Raw genomic sequence first — 15,609 nt, 5'->3', positions numbered from 1 at the left:
TTCTCTACCCACTGGAAATGTCTTTTTTACTGTTCTGTTTTAGGTTTGAAGAGGTCTTTAAAGATATAATAGTTAGTCAATATATGTTCCCAATGTAGTTGATGTAGGATCCAAGAAGTTTGGTGTAATTTTCAAAAATGGAAATGTAGATTTTTGTTTATGCCTAGTAAGGAGGCCAAGTGAAAAGCATCAGTAAGCGGACACTGGGGTAGAGTTCACAGGAGACCTTCCTCTCACCACCTGCATCACGCAGTTCTTGACTGGCAATGCTGAAGCAAAGTATTTACATTATATAAGTCATGCAATTTGTGGTATTACATTTTAGAGCATCTCTCATCAACCAAGATAGAACGTTCATAGTTTGGCAAGACTTTTAAAATTTCTTAATTGAAGAAAATAAAACTTAAAATACTCAGCATAACTTCACCTTTTGTTAACTGTCATTCACTGTTACGGGGCTTCTCTCCAGACTATGACAATATTAAAATGTAAAGATTTCCTATTTCATATTCATCTTAGAAATATAACTCCTAGATAAAGTATCAGAACTCATGACTAAACCAATTTCATGGTATTGATGATATAATTATTCCATCCTGTAATCAAGATGAGGCCTTACAAGCTAGAAATTGAATATCTACTTTCAAACGGAAAGGGTGATTTAGTTCCCTCTTCCTGATGCATTTAGAAAATGTTTTGCAAAGCCAAGCTTTACCGTGAGAGTTACTTGAAGAAGAGATGAAGTTGTAGTTTTCTTTCATGTTTTGAATGAGCACCTACATCGTGCCTTGAACTTAAAATTTAACTGTTTTAAAAGTGCTTAACCCAAAGGAAGGGTGGTTGTAAGGAGTGTGTAAAGTACTCTTAGATCACACCTGTCACTACCAGCTCGAGAACTCTTATTTTAAAGTGAATTACAATTTACAAGTAAAGTCTATACATCCTATGTGCACACCTAGACAAATGGTCATTTTAGTGTCATCAATTCCATATAGTCTGCAGTCTTGAATCCCTGATCCCTGTGCTGGCTGTAATCTGGGGATTTTTTCTACATCCTAGAACACGACTTTTTCTTAATGTATAGCATCCCACTACATAAATGAGATGAAATGCGTTATTCACAGGCATGTTGAATGTGAAATGAAATTTATCAGCAAAGACAATGAGTCATCAAGGAACCAAAGGAGCATTTTCATAGCATTTTAAGTCTTTCCTAAAATGGACAAAGTAAATATTGATCAGGAAAATAAAACGTTAGACTTATTTATAATCTAGATCATTTTAACAAAACCAAATCTTTCAAAAAAAAAAAGGTGCATGAAAAAAAAAAAAAAAAAGAAAACTAAGAGAAAGTTCTACAACTCTGGACTTAGGTTATAATGTTTGAGGAACTTTTGTAATCAATAAAAATGACGAATGGTGTACTTAAAAGCTTATCAGAGTACTTCCAAAAGCATTTCTCATAAGAAATCTTCAAAGAGCCAATGGTCACATAGAAAGGGCTTCACATAAATTACCAATCCAATGTACAGATACAGAATAAAAATCTGTAGAAGTGTAGCAATGTAAGTCATGTACACTGGATTGGCAACTTAAGTTTGCCACTTAAACCCTTTTAAAGAAAACATATTTCGTCTAGAACTGAACAAGCCATCTTCCCTAAACGATAACGGAATCAGAAAGTGGGATGGAAGAAGTTCGGTAAAGCACTAAGGAGTGGTTTTCCAATTTAGGGAATGTTTAAAAGGTATTAAAGAGCAAGTGGAAGAATGAAAATAAGATTAGTAAATGAAAGGACAGCAAGACAAAAAGGATACTATAAAGATTCACTTTCTACACGGATTCCTAAAACCAATACAGATAAAAACGTGGAGAAAATTCAGCCTCCTCAATGACAGTAGAAGCTATTCACAATCCCAACCTTGTTTCTTTAAGAAATTGCCATCAAGCATCGTAAAAGTTAGACCCAATCAAGGACAGCCAAAGGAGAAGACACACATCTCTATAAATCTTGGACAAGTACTGTCTTCTTCTGGATTCACAGACATAAGGGGTGACTAAGTGTCTTATTTGCATCAATAGTGTCCTTGAGAGGTCTGGAATGAGCCTCGGCAATGTAAATCAGGACAGAAGTGCTTGCCCGTTGCAAGGGCACATGGGAAGTAGATTGTTTACTGGGGAGCATGGAGACTTTTGCTGTCTCCATAGAGAATAATTCTAATCAGAGAAACAGAAAACTTTTTGAGAAAATAGCTCTGGAATGAACAAAAGAAATGATAAGAGTAGATAGCTAGTAGAAAGAAAGGAGAGAGGTCTAAGAGAGCTTATGAAAGCAAGATCATTTCAACCCTCTGCAAATGAAGCATCATTCACTGATTGTGAGTATTAAGAATAAGAATCTAAGAACACATGTACACCTTAGATTTGAAGGCACACCTAAGCACTAGCACACCTGAGCTGATCTGAATGACAACTACACCCATACAAAAGATTAATATAAAGATGATTGCCTTCACATAATATTTCAAAGGAATTCCTAGAGAGTGTTGGCACATGTCTGTAGGCTGGCACTTCAACTGCTTGCTTTTCTAGGTCACAGAGACAAGCCACCACCAATCTTACAGACGGAACACTATCTCACAACCTGAGACAGTTTCTTCTTTCCTTAAACTAAGAAAAGACTTGACAAGCCACACACAACAACAGTTCAGAATGGTCAGAAGAAACAATTGTGTGTCTATTTCCCTAGATGATGTATACCAGCCTAATTTTTAAGTATTTTCTTTCCAAATATAACAGAGACTGATCAGAAATCTGTAACATTGCTGAAACATTCTTAAAATTAGTTAGATGAAACTGTGATGGTGGCAACTCGTGTTTCACATTCAATTTAGCCAGGCTTTTTCACACTGTCCACAGATCCCCATGGTTAGTTCTGTTGTCTTCCCTGGACTGGGGATCATCAAAGCATGGGGCAGAGTAGCCCCATATTCCCAATGTCCTGAAAGTGGAAACCAGTCTTTCGATTTCAGAATTCTTATATGGAAAATAAATTGTCCCTAGAGGAGTCAGAGTACATTTTTATACATTTTTACTTTTATACGAAAAATACAACAGGACCCTCTTGACAAAAGCTGGTAGCTCAGAGAGCTGGAAAAAGAGGGGAATGTTGGTGGAGATGTTTGACCTTTTTGGAGCAGTGATGGGAATGGATCATGAGCTCAAGGACTTGTATGCAAGTTTCTGTATCCTGCGTCATTTTGTACCCAAGTCATTCAGAGTGTTTTGAGTATTCAACAAAGGGAAAGCACATCATTCTTAATATTAATTTAATTGACTTGTGACCTTGTGAAAAGAGGGCCAGTTTATTAATTAGAAGGAAAATACATGAAAATGAAACATAGACTTCTGATGATACAAAAGATGGAGGTTTATATACTGGAGAGAGAAATGTCTATGGGGTTTTGTGTGTGTGTGTGTGTGTGTGTGTGTGTGTGTGTGCATACATGTGAGCTCAGTTGTATAACAAATGCATTTTAGCTCTAGAAAATTTACCTGGGGCTGAGTATCCCAGGGAATCATAAGATATGCTTAACAGTTGAGCATAACATAGTTTTGGGTGTGGCTGCTCAACTTTACTGTTATATTATTTTCTAATTATTAAAATTAAGAGTTTAAATTGGTCAAATACATGAAAAGTCAAGGAGAAAGTGTGATGAAGGAACTCAGGTGAGGCAGACAATGTTCTAGGAAGAGATTTAGATGCTACAGCAGAAGAAGTAAGGAGATTGATTCCCCAAGTGGGCCAGCCTTTGTTTCTCTGTTATGGGCGAGACAACTCTGGAGTCAAGGACAATCAAATTCTATGCCACCCTTTAAAGAAAAACAACAATGTTTATGCAATTCTAGTGTTGTAACATAAAAATTAGTACATGTTTGTGATGTTTAAACACAGCTTTGAAGTAACAACTGTGTCTTATAAGATCCCAAATGTAAGAAAATCTATTAATTTCTATTAACAATGAAACCAAAAAATTGACTTCTTCAAGGTCTGACATTATTCAGACTCTTGAAAATTTGAGTCATGATTTATAGTGAGCAAAACTTCATTAAATGGTCTTTCAGGAGACATACGAAATATTCTGTCACTTGAGGGACTCCTGTATAATATAAATAAAAATTAATGACATAAAAATAATGATATAATATGAAGAAAAATAATGTCTAGTTAATGAACGGTTACCTGTTAATGGCTATAGAAAATACATATGTATATTTTCAACTTGCATAAAGCAGGGACCACTTTCATCATGACAAATACTTCGAATCATTTATGTCAAATCTTTACTGTCCTGTCCTGCCTCTGTTATAAATTTATACATTTTCCATGTATACTTGAGATTCTTTAGCTGATTTTGTCACGTCATTCTTTTATTTCATATTTCCTTTTTTTTATTGAAGACATATTCTTCTCACACACAATACCTCTTGACTACAGTTTCCCCTCCCTCTACTCCTCCCAGCTCCCCCAACTCACTTCTCCCTGGATCCAATCTAACTTCTTACCCTTCAGAAAAGAGTGGACTCGCAAAGCACAACCACCAAAAGTGAAAAATATGACACAATAAGACAAATTAAAAGTCCTCATATTGATCCTGGAAAAGGCAACCCACGAACAGGCAAAAGAGTCAGAGTCACATCAGTGCTCACTGTTAGGAGTCTCACAAGAAGACCAAGCTATCTATATCTATCTATCTATCTATCTATCTATCTATCTATCTATCTATCTATCTATCTATCAAATCATCTGTCTATATGTCTATCTATCTGTCTATCTATCCATCCATCTATCTATCTATCTATCTATCTATCTATCTATCTATCTATCTATCTATCTATCTATATCTATCATCTATCTATCTATCAATCATCTGTCTATATGTCTATCTGTCTATCTATATCTATCTATCTATCTATCTATCTATCTATATCTATCATCTATCTATCTAACTATCTATCATCTATCTATCTCTCTATCTATCATCTGTCTATATGTCTATCTATCCGTCTATCTATCTGTCTGTCTATCTATCTATCTATCTATCTATCTATCTATCTATCTATCTATCTATCTATCTATCTATCTATCTATAATCTGTCTATCTATCTATCTATCTCTATCATCTATCTATCTATCTATATCTATCATCTATCTATCTATCTATCTATCTATCTATCTATCTATCTATCTATCTATCTATCTATGCAGTGGACTGGTGTAGACCTATGCAGGCCTCAAGATCCCTGCTTAGGCCTCTGTGAGCCCCTATGAGCTCTATTGAGTTGATTCAGTGGACCATGTTCTCCTAGTTCCCTCCATCCCCTCTGACTCCTACAATCTTTCCTTCTCTGCCTCACAGAGTTCCTGATACCTGAGGGGAAGAATCCAATGAAGACCTTCCATTCAGACATTCTCTCTCCTTAATTTTTGTCCATGTGTCTCTTGACCTACTCCTATCTGCTGTCTGAGGAAGGCTCTCCCATCACAACTGACAAACCACCCATTTATAAGTGTATCATTAGGAATCATCTCATCGATTTCGTTCTTTCCATTTTTCTTTTTCTTTTTTTGCCAGTTGTGTTTATTTTTCAAAGATATAAACCATTTCAGAAGCTAAATGTATATTCTCCCAACATGATCACTAATTGACAATTAAATTTCACTTAACATATTGAGAGTGAATTGCCTAGACTTTGAAAGACATTAATTGAAGTCTTCGATAAAAGCATAGTTCTGTTCCCCAAACCTGAGGAAATAAATTTAAAACCCAAAAGTTTACCTCGTGTGCCAAGTTAGTGTAGGACAATGATCAGAATGGCATCCAGTTCTCATAGGCTGCCTGAGAAGCTGCCAAGCATTCTGCAAGGGTGTCTCAATGGAGATGTAGAATGTGGAACAACGTGGGGAATTGTTTTGACAACACAATGTCGTCTGGAGGATAGATTTCTGAATAAATTCCAAAATTGCTGAGGGGTGTTTTGTCATTTGCTTCTTTATTCTAGAACTTATTGCTAACAAAAACAATATAAAAATAGCAGTTACTGTTCCTCACCACTGAGTATTATGATATCCGGCTTTGGTAATTGTAGTGTCAGATTTCTCAAACATTTCATTCCCTTGTATTTTGTGACCTTTTTTTTTTTTCTTAAAAAAAAATAATGGCTACTGCAAAGAGGAAATGCCATCCAATATAGAAATCGTAACTTTGAATTTTTTAAGAAAATCATACATCTTTAAAGATTTTGTTGATAGGAATGGTAGCACATCCCAATACTTCCAGCACAGGGTTGTAGAGACAGCAGGGGCAGATAGATCTCTCAGAGCTCCAGGCCAGCATGATTCGTATAGACTTTTAGACCAGCTATGGACACAGTGAGACCTTGTCTTAAAACATCAACAAAAAATATGGTCACACTTATTTATTTAGGCAAATAGGGGTTTCGTGGCCTGTGTTGATCAGAGGACAACTCGCAAGAGTCCGTTCTTCATTCTGACCGTGTTTATCCTGGCGATGGGATGCAGACCTGATCCTTTCCTCTTGGCCTCACCTTCCTATTGCCTCCTGCTCAGAGGGAACTGACCAACCCACCTTCCCCTAGTGTCTCGCTCATAGCCTCTCACTTTGGAGTCTTCTGCTTTGAGACAGCTTAGAATTGAACTCATTTTCAGCTTCTGAAAATCTTTGGCTAAGTGAATTTTCCCATGATCTTTCCATGCAACATCACACCATCTAGCATTGAGCACTACTCATTCTTCTGGAATATTGATTCCTTTCAACCATGAGTAGTGTTCTCTACACTGTGGCTTTTCCCTTATCAAAAATGCTGGCCGCACACAAAACATATAAGGAGTATTTGTAGATTGAATGAAGATCCAGTCATTGAACTATTTCATTTGCATCATTAAAATATTAAACTGTGTAAATAATTTTATTTAAGAAATATCTTATTTTTATTAACTCACTATTTTCCTTTATGAATAAAACAGCAACGTACTGTATTGTGTTTAAATATAGTGATATACAACATATGTTTAAATAAAATCATACTGTTATGTCTTTAGGAAAATTCTAGAACATAAGATTTTGAAAAATTATGTAATTACCCAGTCATTATTGGATAATATGAAAAGGCCTATTATTTTTTAAAGAATGGGTATATTCAAAACAAAATAATTTTCAGTTGGGAGGTTGACTCCATTATTAAACTGCAAATTTCACCTCAACCTATTTTGGGATCATTTTTCTGCTTTTGGTCTTGGATTATGTTGAATGTAGTTTCATTAGACTTCCTCCAGTCTAAATTCCTCAGTATAATTTGTTTAGGTAAAAAACAAAAGAGTGAGTTTTAATGTGTATAATGTATAAGCCTCAGGAAAAAAAAAGTTTTAAATCTCACGTCTAAAAATCCAATAACTTTTTTTAAGAATCTAAACAGGAGGCGTAAATAAGCCACCCAGCGTGATCCATCCACTACTGTTTGACTGGGAAGTGGATTAAAATCTTAAATTATTGCTGAAGTTATCTACGTTAAAGAAAGACTCAAGCCTCAGAGCTGAGAGCAATCACAGCTTTGGTGTCAGCTGTGCTCTTTCCCATGTTGCTAATCTATGCGAGGAATATTTATCATTTAAACAGTCCCACCTCAAAGCCCAGGATGGCTTTATGTTGCCCAAAGAACTTCTAACTGACAGGTAATACAGAAGGGAAGGAGAAGGAAAGAGGGAAGGAGGTTATTCACACTTAGCCCACATTTTAAAATAAAGATAACATTCCAAATTCGACACCAATCCTCCCCCTCCCCCTTTTCCTCTAAAGCACTGTTTTAGTTTAGAAAGATTTTGAAATTGACATTTAAATGGTGGTGGGGCAATTCTCTTTCTCCACCATGCAGGATGGTCTCTGGAAATGTACAATTATGCTGTCATCCCCAGCACTCTGCATTGGACAGACTTTAATTATTAATGTGTTTCCCTCGGAGAATGACTCGATCATGTCACAACTCTAGACAAATACAGCAATGCAAAATCATAAAATATTCACTTGAATACTGCTGAAGTGACAGGAAGTTAATTCTATGAACACTTTTGATATTACCAGAAAATTAGTTTCAAACGCACAAGACTGAAATAAATGTGCTCATAATTTGCTCAAGGGTAACGCTCATCTTGCAATCAGTCGGTGTCTTTTTATAAATGTTACAAGTATTCAACATGGCTTATGATAAAGAGGACAGCTAATGTGATGTATTATTTGTAGACAATGTTTTACTTGTAAACAGCAGGGAGTGAAGAATCGCTTCCTCAGAAATATTTAAACTCCAGTAATATTCTGCTATTCATCATTTTGTTGGGCTGAAGAAGTGCTATCAAAAAAAGAAAACGAAGACACAACAAAAACTTTTTATTTTAGATAACTTTTCCAGCTTATATCTAACAACTAAGAGGTAAGGATTAAATCTTAAGATTATTTGTTGGCCAACATTGAAAAATATGAAGATTTATGTTTTTTAGAAACTAAAAGAAATATTTAATGAAATATTCCCTCTTCTGTCATGGCCCAGTGGTGTTTGCACAGCACATCAGTGCAATTGTTTGCATATGTATTCTCAAACTTGATCAACTAAAGATCTCTTAAAGGCCAACACACCTACGACTTACCACTTTCAAGCACGATCCAGAAAAGCTTTGTCCATACATTACTTGATGTATATAAGATCATTAAATACAGATAATTTTCATGAAGAGAAAAGAATTTTTCATAAGAAATTTTTATTATCTAACTTGAATAAGCTTTAATTGCCCCAAATTTTCTGCAAATTTATCATCACTGATCCAAGCTAAGCTCACAAGACATACTGTGACCTTCTTAGAGATGAGTTGTGTATGATGAAAATCTTTAGAGAAAGGGCTAAGATCCTGGCAAAAATGTCACATTCCTGGTGTCATCATGAGTGTGAACTTCTCTTTCTACTAATGAAAGTCTCCTTCCACTTTGGATGGCCATACACCCTGTCTATTATTAGAAAACAAAGAAGTTTAATTCATACAATTCTATACAATAGAAAATGTTTTGACAGTTTCCTACTTTACTGATTTTATCTTTTTAAACAAGTAAAATTAATATATTATAAACCTCAGACTTTCTAGACCATGTATATATTTATTGTACATGGCATATAAGAAAAATAATATAGTTAGCCTTGGACATTCCTTTTTATCTTGTCTGCAAAGATGATGTAATAAAATAACAAGAGAATGTAGCTACTAATGAACCATTAGCAATTTTTGTCTAATCGTTTTAAAGGTGTAAGACATAATTTCACCCATTATGCCATAAAGGTACTCCTTAAGATAACAAATTGCACAGGAAGTATGATTTAAATATGACTGAATAGATACAAAGGAATAAAAAGCATGAAACTGAAGACATTTTAAATGTCTTGGATTCAGAAAAAAGATTGGATATTTTTCAAACATGTGCAGTAATATAATTTTCCTGGTTAATTGTCTGAAGATCAACATTACATGCATGTATTTTTTTTCGGGAGTGGTCATTCATTCAACCAGTAAGAACTGTGATGTTTAAGTATTGGATCCAAAGTATAGTACCTGTGTGGCAACATTCTAGCAAGCAAGACAACTATCATGGCAAGAAGGATTTCCTGTCTTCAGTTAGGATGGGGAATGTTCAAGAAAACCTCACCTAGCTGTCACAGTGTGACTGAATGTGAAAGGAGACAGAATTTAAACTACTAGAATGTTTGGATTAAAGGGATGGGGAATTTTAGCAGGTTAAGGAAATTATGGAAGGATCCACTAATAATGTAGCCTTAACAAGATAAAATGATCACTAGATATTCATGAACGTAATGCCAGATACCAGGTTAGGAATGGCACTATTGCCAAAATATGGGGCAAATTCAAATCCAGTACCTTTCACATGAATCAGCAGCTAAAGGAAGCCATCTTCTGCCACTAATAAACCAAATTCCTGTGTTAACAAATACAATTATTTCTACATGTTTCTGAAAAACCAGGAGTTTCGTTTAAATTGCTATGTATATTTCTTCAGTCCCTGATATCTCCTAGAGTTATGCCAGTAGGTATTGTTTATGATTTAATCGGGTCACCAAGGAAACTCGCACGAGTACTGAGTGCGATTATTTCTAATGAACAGCAGTTTATGAACATTGAGCCATTCTCTTTTCTTCGGATCTCTTTTTCATTTGTCATCTGAGTAAGCCTACATGGTTGGATTTAGTTTTATTTTAATTACTTAATTAAAATAAAGATGAATCAGATTCCAATTAATTAGTTCAAGTTAATTGATTTGTTTGTTTGTTCTCAGTGTTTCTAACATTTTTCCTTGTCAACTCTTTATCCGACTACCATTAATATGTCCTCAGAAAACCAAATGGGCTAAATCGTCACATGAAAAAAAAAATGAAACCTCATGAATTTGTACTTCGATTGCAAACTTACCTCTCCAACTGCCTTTTAGATATTTTCTATGAAATAGATCAATGTTCTTTCTTTCTCTGGTATCATTCCAAATACACACTGTCTATTCTGAACCTTCCAAATTAATTCCACTTCATTCTCTCTCTTACTCAAATGAAAATACGAAGTGCCATTTCTGATTGCCTCTGGACAGTCGTCCGTCTTTCTCCAGGTCCTTAGCATGCTAACTGTAAGAGGTAGCCACAGCCTGATCGCTTCTCCCCACTTGTACGTATCCTTATCTGTGTCGGACATCTGCTATTCTTGTTTCTTGCCCTGCTTTCTTTCCGTGAGTCGTCAATTATTTGTCACGGTGGAAACACGAATCGGATGCTCATCTTTTCTTCCACAACTACATAAAAACACCCATTTCTCTCAGAACAACGGCCGAAAACCCCTGGATCTTTTTCCGCGTCGAACTCTTATCTTAGATAACTTCATGTTTACTGCTTGGGGAGGCACACAGCGCGCGCTCAGAGAATCTGTAGTACACTTATTCAATCAAACATCAATCTATGTTTTTCTTTGAAGGCATTTTGATGTGATTATCATCTGAAGTCAGATGGTTCTCAGGGAAGAGGATTACTCTGGATAATCTGGGGATGGCCCAGTCACTTGAAAGGACTAAAGAATAGTATTGGGCTTTCCTTGAAGAAGAAATTCTGCCCACGGATCACACTTCGGTTCCATCCCGACACATCCCAGAGTAGCCTTTCATATTCCAAAGCTCCTAGTTAACAGAAGACCTCTCATCACTCCACACTTTCTTACCCCTCTCTCCTCGTTCTGCCCCATAGAGTTTCTCTTCTTGGAGCTAAAGAGATGGGGCCTACGGGATTAAAAAGTACTCAGGTAATTCACGAAATATTGATCAGTGTGTACACTTACGTCCTATGCTTCATGTTTTTTTTTTATTAACTTGAGTATTTCTTATATACATTTCGAGTGTTATTCCCTTTCCCGGTTTCGGGGCAAACATCCCCTTCCCCCCTCCCCTTCTTTTTTTTTTTTTTTTTTTTTGGAGCTGGGGACCGAACGGGCCTTCCTTCCTAGGCAAGCGCTCTACCACTGAGCTAAATCCCCACCCCCTCCCTTCTTTATGGGTGTTCCCCTCCCCATCCTCCCCCATGCCACCCTCCCCCAACAATCCAGTTCACTGGGGGTTCAGTTTTAGCAGGACCCAGGGCTTCCCCTTCCACTGGTGCTCTTACTAGGATATTCATTGCTACCTATGAGGTCAGAGTCCAGGGTCAGTCCATGTATAGTCTTTAGGTAGTGGCTTGGTCCCTGGAAGCTCTGGTTGCTTGGCATTGTTGTACATATGGGGTCTCGAGGCCCTTCAAGCCCTTCCAGTTCTTTCTCTGATTCCTTCAACGGGGGTCCTATTCTCAGTTCAGTGGTTTGCTGCTGGCATTCGCCTCTGTGTTTGCTGTATTCTGGCTGTGTCTCTCAGGAGCGATCTACATCCGGCTCCTGTCGGCCTGCAGTTCTTTGCTTCATCCATCTTGTCTAATTGGATGGCTGTATATGCATGGGCCACATGTGGGGCAGGCTCTGAATGGGTGTTCCTTCTGTCTCTGTTTTATTCTTTGCCTCTCTCTTCCCTGCCAAGGGTATTCTTGTTCCCCTTTTAAAGAAGGAGTGAAGCATTCACATTTTGATCATCCGTCTTGAGTTTCATTTGTTCTAGGCATCTAGGGTAATTCACTATGCTTCATGTTTAGAGATACTTTTCCAAATTCATGTTTTTGAGTCATTGAGTTTGAAATGAAGGGCACTATAACTTAGGGCAATTTCTTCATATATTTTGAATATTAACCCTCTGTCAGACTCTGGGTTAGTGAAACTCTTTTCTCAAGGCTGCTGTTTCACCCTATTGACAGCTCCTTACAGAAGCTTTTCAGTTTCATGAGGTCTGATTTATCAATTATTGATCTTAGAGCCTGAGCCACTGGTGTTCTGATTAGGAAATTGTCTCCTGTGTCAATGCGATTGAGGGTATTTCCCACTTTCTCTTCTATTAAATTTAGTGTATTGGTTATATGTTGAAGTGTAGGGTGATGAATATATATATATATATATTTGAATTATACCTTTCAAACAATAAAGTTTCAAAAAAAACACAGATACACGAAAAAGGCACTGATCAGATTATGAGGAGCACATGTGTTTACAGAACACATTCCAGCATAAGTGGGCACAGGCTGGTCGGGACTGATTTCATTAGAAGACTTGGTTGGGTTTGTTGACTCAAATACTCTTACTACTTTATATTTTGATGAGATACCAATGAAGATGACATATTTATTGATTTGTATATTGTTTAGGAAATTTCAAATGTATTCGGTAAGAACATTTACTCTCATAAAATATACAGATGAGGAGAAAAAGAAGATACCCCCCCATGTGTACCTAGGAACCGTTTTCTCTGTGCTCCAATCCATTGTTGTACTTGCAGTGTTTCTTAATGACACATGTATTTTCTAGCATTTACCATGTTTAAGTTTGCACTGTATGTTTATACAGCACCTGTATTCATTACATATTCGGCTTGCTCATTGTCTAATTTGATTTGATGTAAAGCACAAAAGGATTAATGTTTTCATTCACTGATATGTTAATGAGTCTTATAACGATGTGTATTATCATCGAAATTTCAGAGTATGTAGCCTGAACTACATATACTTCACATACACACACACACACACACACACACACACACACACACATACACACAACATACCACATATACAAACGCTTCCATAAACATACATATGCACCTACATATATATTGTGCTGGCATTCTATGATTATACATGATAAGATTATATACTCTGTAGTAACTGTGGTTCTCATGTCACAACTGGTAGATATGTGTACTATTTTATTATGTTACAAAGTTTTATATTATAGAATTTAACTCTGTAGTTTGCGTGGAGCCGGTAGCATACACAAATATATATTAATGTATTTAATGTTATGATGATATAAAATGTTATATTTTAAATCAATCCTTTCTTTATTGCATAATAATTCTCGCAAGCTCATGCACCTGAAACACATATGCACATAGACACATACCCAAAAGTGACTTTTTTGACTTGATATACCAACAAAGAAGATAATATAATTTGTTTAAATGAAGTATTTCTCTCTGATGTGTATATATATGTGATATATGTATATATATATACATGTGTGTATATATATGTTTGTGTGTATATGTGCGTGTGTGTGTGAGTGTATGTGTATTATTTTTAGACATACATATATGCCTCGTACAAAAGCTATCATTTTGCTATGTCTTACAGTAGTATTATATGATTTGAAAATGAATGACATCATAAGATGCCTGGGTTTCTTTCCAATCTGTTTTCAAATGTTCCTTGTGGGTAGCTGAGAATGAAGATGAAATCCATAGTTGTGTGTAGATCGGATGACATAACCTGAAATAAACAGACAGTCATACTCCTTCCACTATTGCCAAAACTGGGAGAATAAAAAAGTGTCGAAGATAATTTAGCAAAATTAGAACTCAGTACTGATCCAGATGAATTCTTTAGTGGTCAGAGAGGAATATCACCTAATTATGTATCTATGGGAGAAAAATAAATCATTAATAAAATAATTATATATAAAATAAATGTAATAAATATATTAAAAATATATGATATATTTATAAACAAATATAATTATAGTCATGAAAATACATATAAAAATATAATAACAATATATATCATTTCAATAAGATCTACCTTAATGTTTCATAAAAAAATTACTTAATACATGTCTTAATTTTTTCATGCTATTATTAACTAAAGCCTAACGATCGGATATCTTAAATCCAGGACCTTCAGTATGAGATCAAACTCCAGCATATTTAGGTTTTTGTGAGGACAAGCTTTCAGGTTTTATATAGTGCCTTCCTTTCGTTCTTCATTTTGTGTATTAACACAAAGATCTAGATCGCTATGTCCTTAGGAAATGTACTAATTCCATCCATTTGAACTTTGTTTTGAAACTCCACTGTCCATGTGAGCTTTTGCTTCAATACATCTGAGGCAACACATATATTACACCCACAGCAATATGCAAACATGTGCAGATGTGACTCTCTTTCTTTGAAAGGAACAATTAGAGGAAATAGATGCAAACAAGATCTGCAACATTTGTTTCACTAGTACTGGTATATTGATAACTACAGATGGAAAAATGGATCGTGAGTATCAATATATGCTAACATCTCTAATTTGAAGAATATTCTAGATATTAAGTATTCTAGAATTTAAGTATTAAGTACTAAGAATTTAATATGAAAATTTCAAAACATATTAAATGAACATAAAAACTTAATGTAGGTCAGGTAATGTGTTGGAAAACAATAAGAAACGGATGGAGGACAAAATCTAAGCCCGGTTTTACAAAGGTTTGTCTGATGAGTGACAATTTGAAAGGAAATGTGCTCAGGTTTTTAATATACAGTGAATTGAAATTGAAATTTGGTAAATTAAAACAATTGTAGTGTTAAAAGCTTTAAGATCAGAAAATTTCCAGAAATTTTTAGAGGCATCAAATTCCAGATCTAAAAGACCAGAAAACCAAAAGCACAAAACAGTAAAATTAATTAACTTAAGCTTAACATACAATTAACAATCGTAAAGTCCTAAGTGCACCCAAATTATCCAGAAAGCTTATCATCATAGAAACAATATTAAGATGATGGCTAAATTTTTAGGAAGACATTTTGAAAGCAGATTATGATATAACTATGTCTTTATAGTGAAAACCAGACTATGATACAACTATATCTTTCTTTCTCTCCTTTCTTTCTTTCTTTTTTTCTTTTTTTTTTTTTTTTGCATAGAATAGACTTTATTCAGGGTATGGGGAGGGGACTTGAGTGGGTAGTAGTGACAGAGAAAGGCAGGGAGAGAGAGAGAGAGAGAGAGAGAGAGAGAGAGACAGAGACAGAGACAGAGACAGAGACAGAGACGGAGAAAGTAGAGGGGTAGAGGCCAGCCATGAGCAAGTGGAGAGAGAGGGGGAGG

This window comes from Rattus rattus, chromosome 3 (genome assembly GCF_011064425.1).
Source record: "Rattus rattus isolate New Zealand chromosome 3, Rrattus_CSIRO_v1, whole genome shotgun sequence".
NCBI lineage: Eukaryota > Metazoa > Chordata > Mammalia > Rodentia > Muridae > Rattus > Rattus rattus.
The sequence above is the reverse complement of the archived record's forward strand: the minus strand, read 5'-3'. Positions refer to the sequence as shown.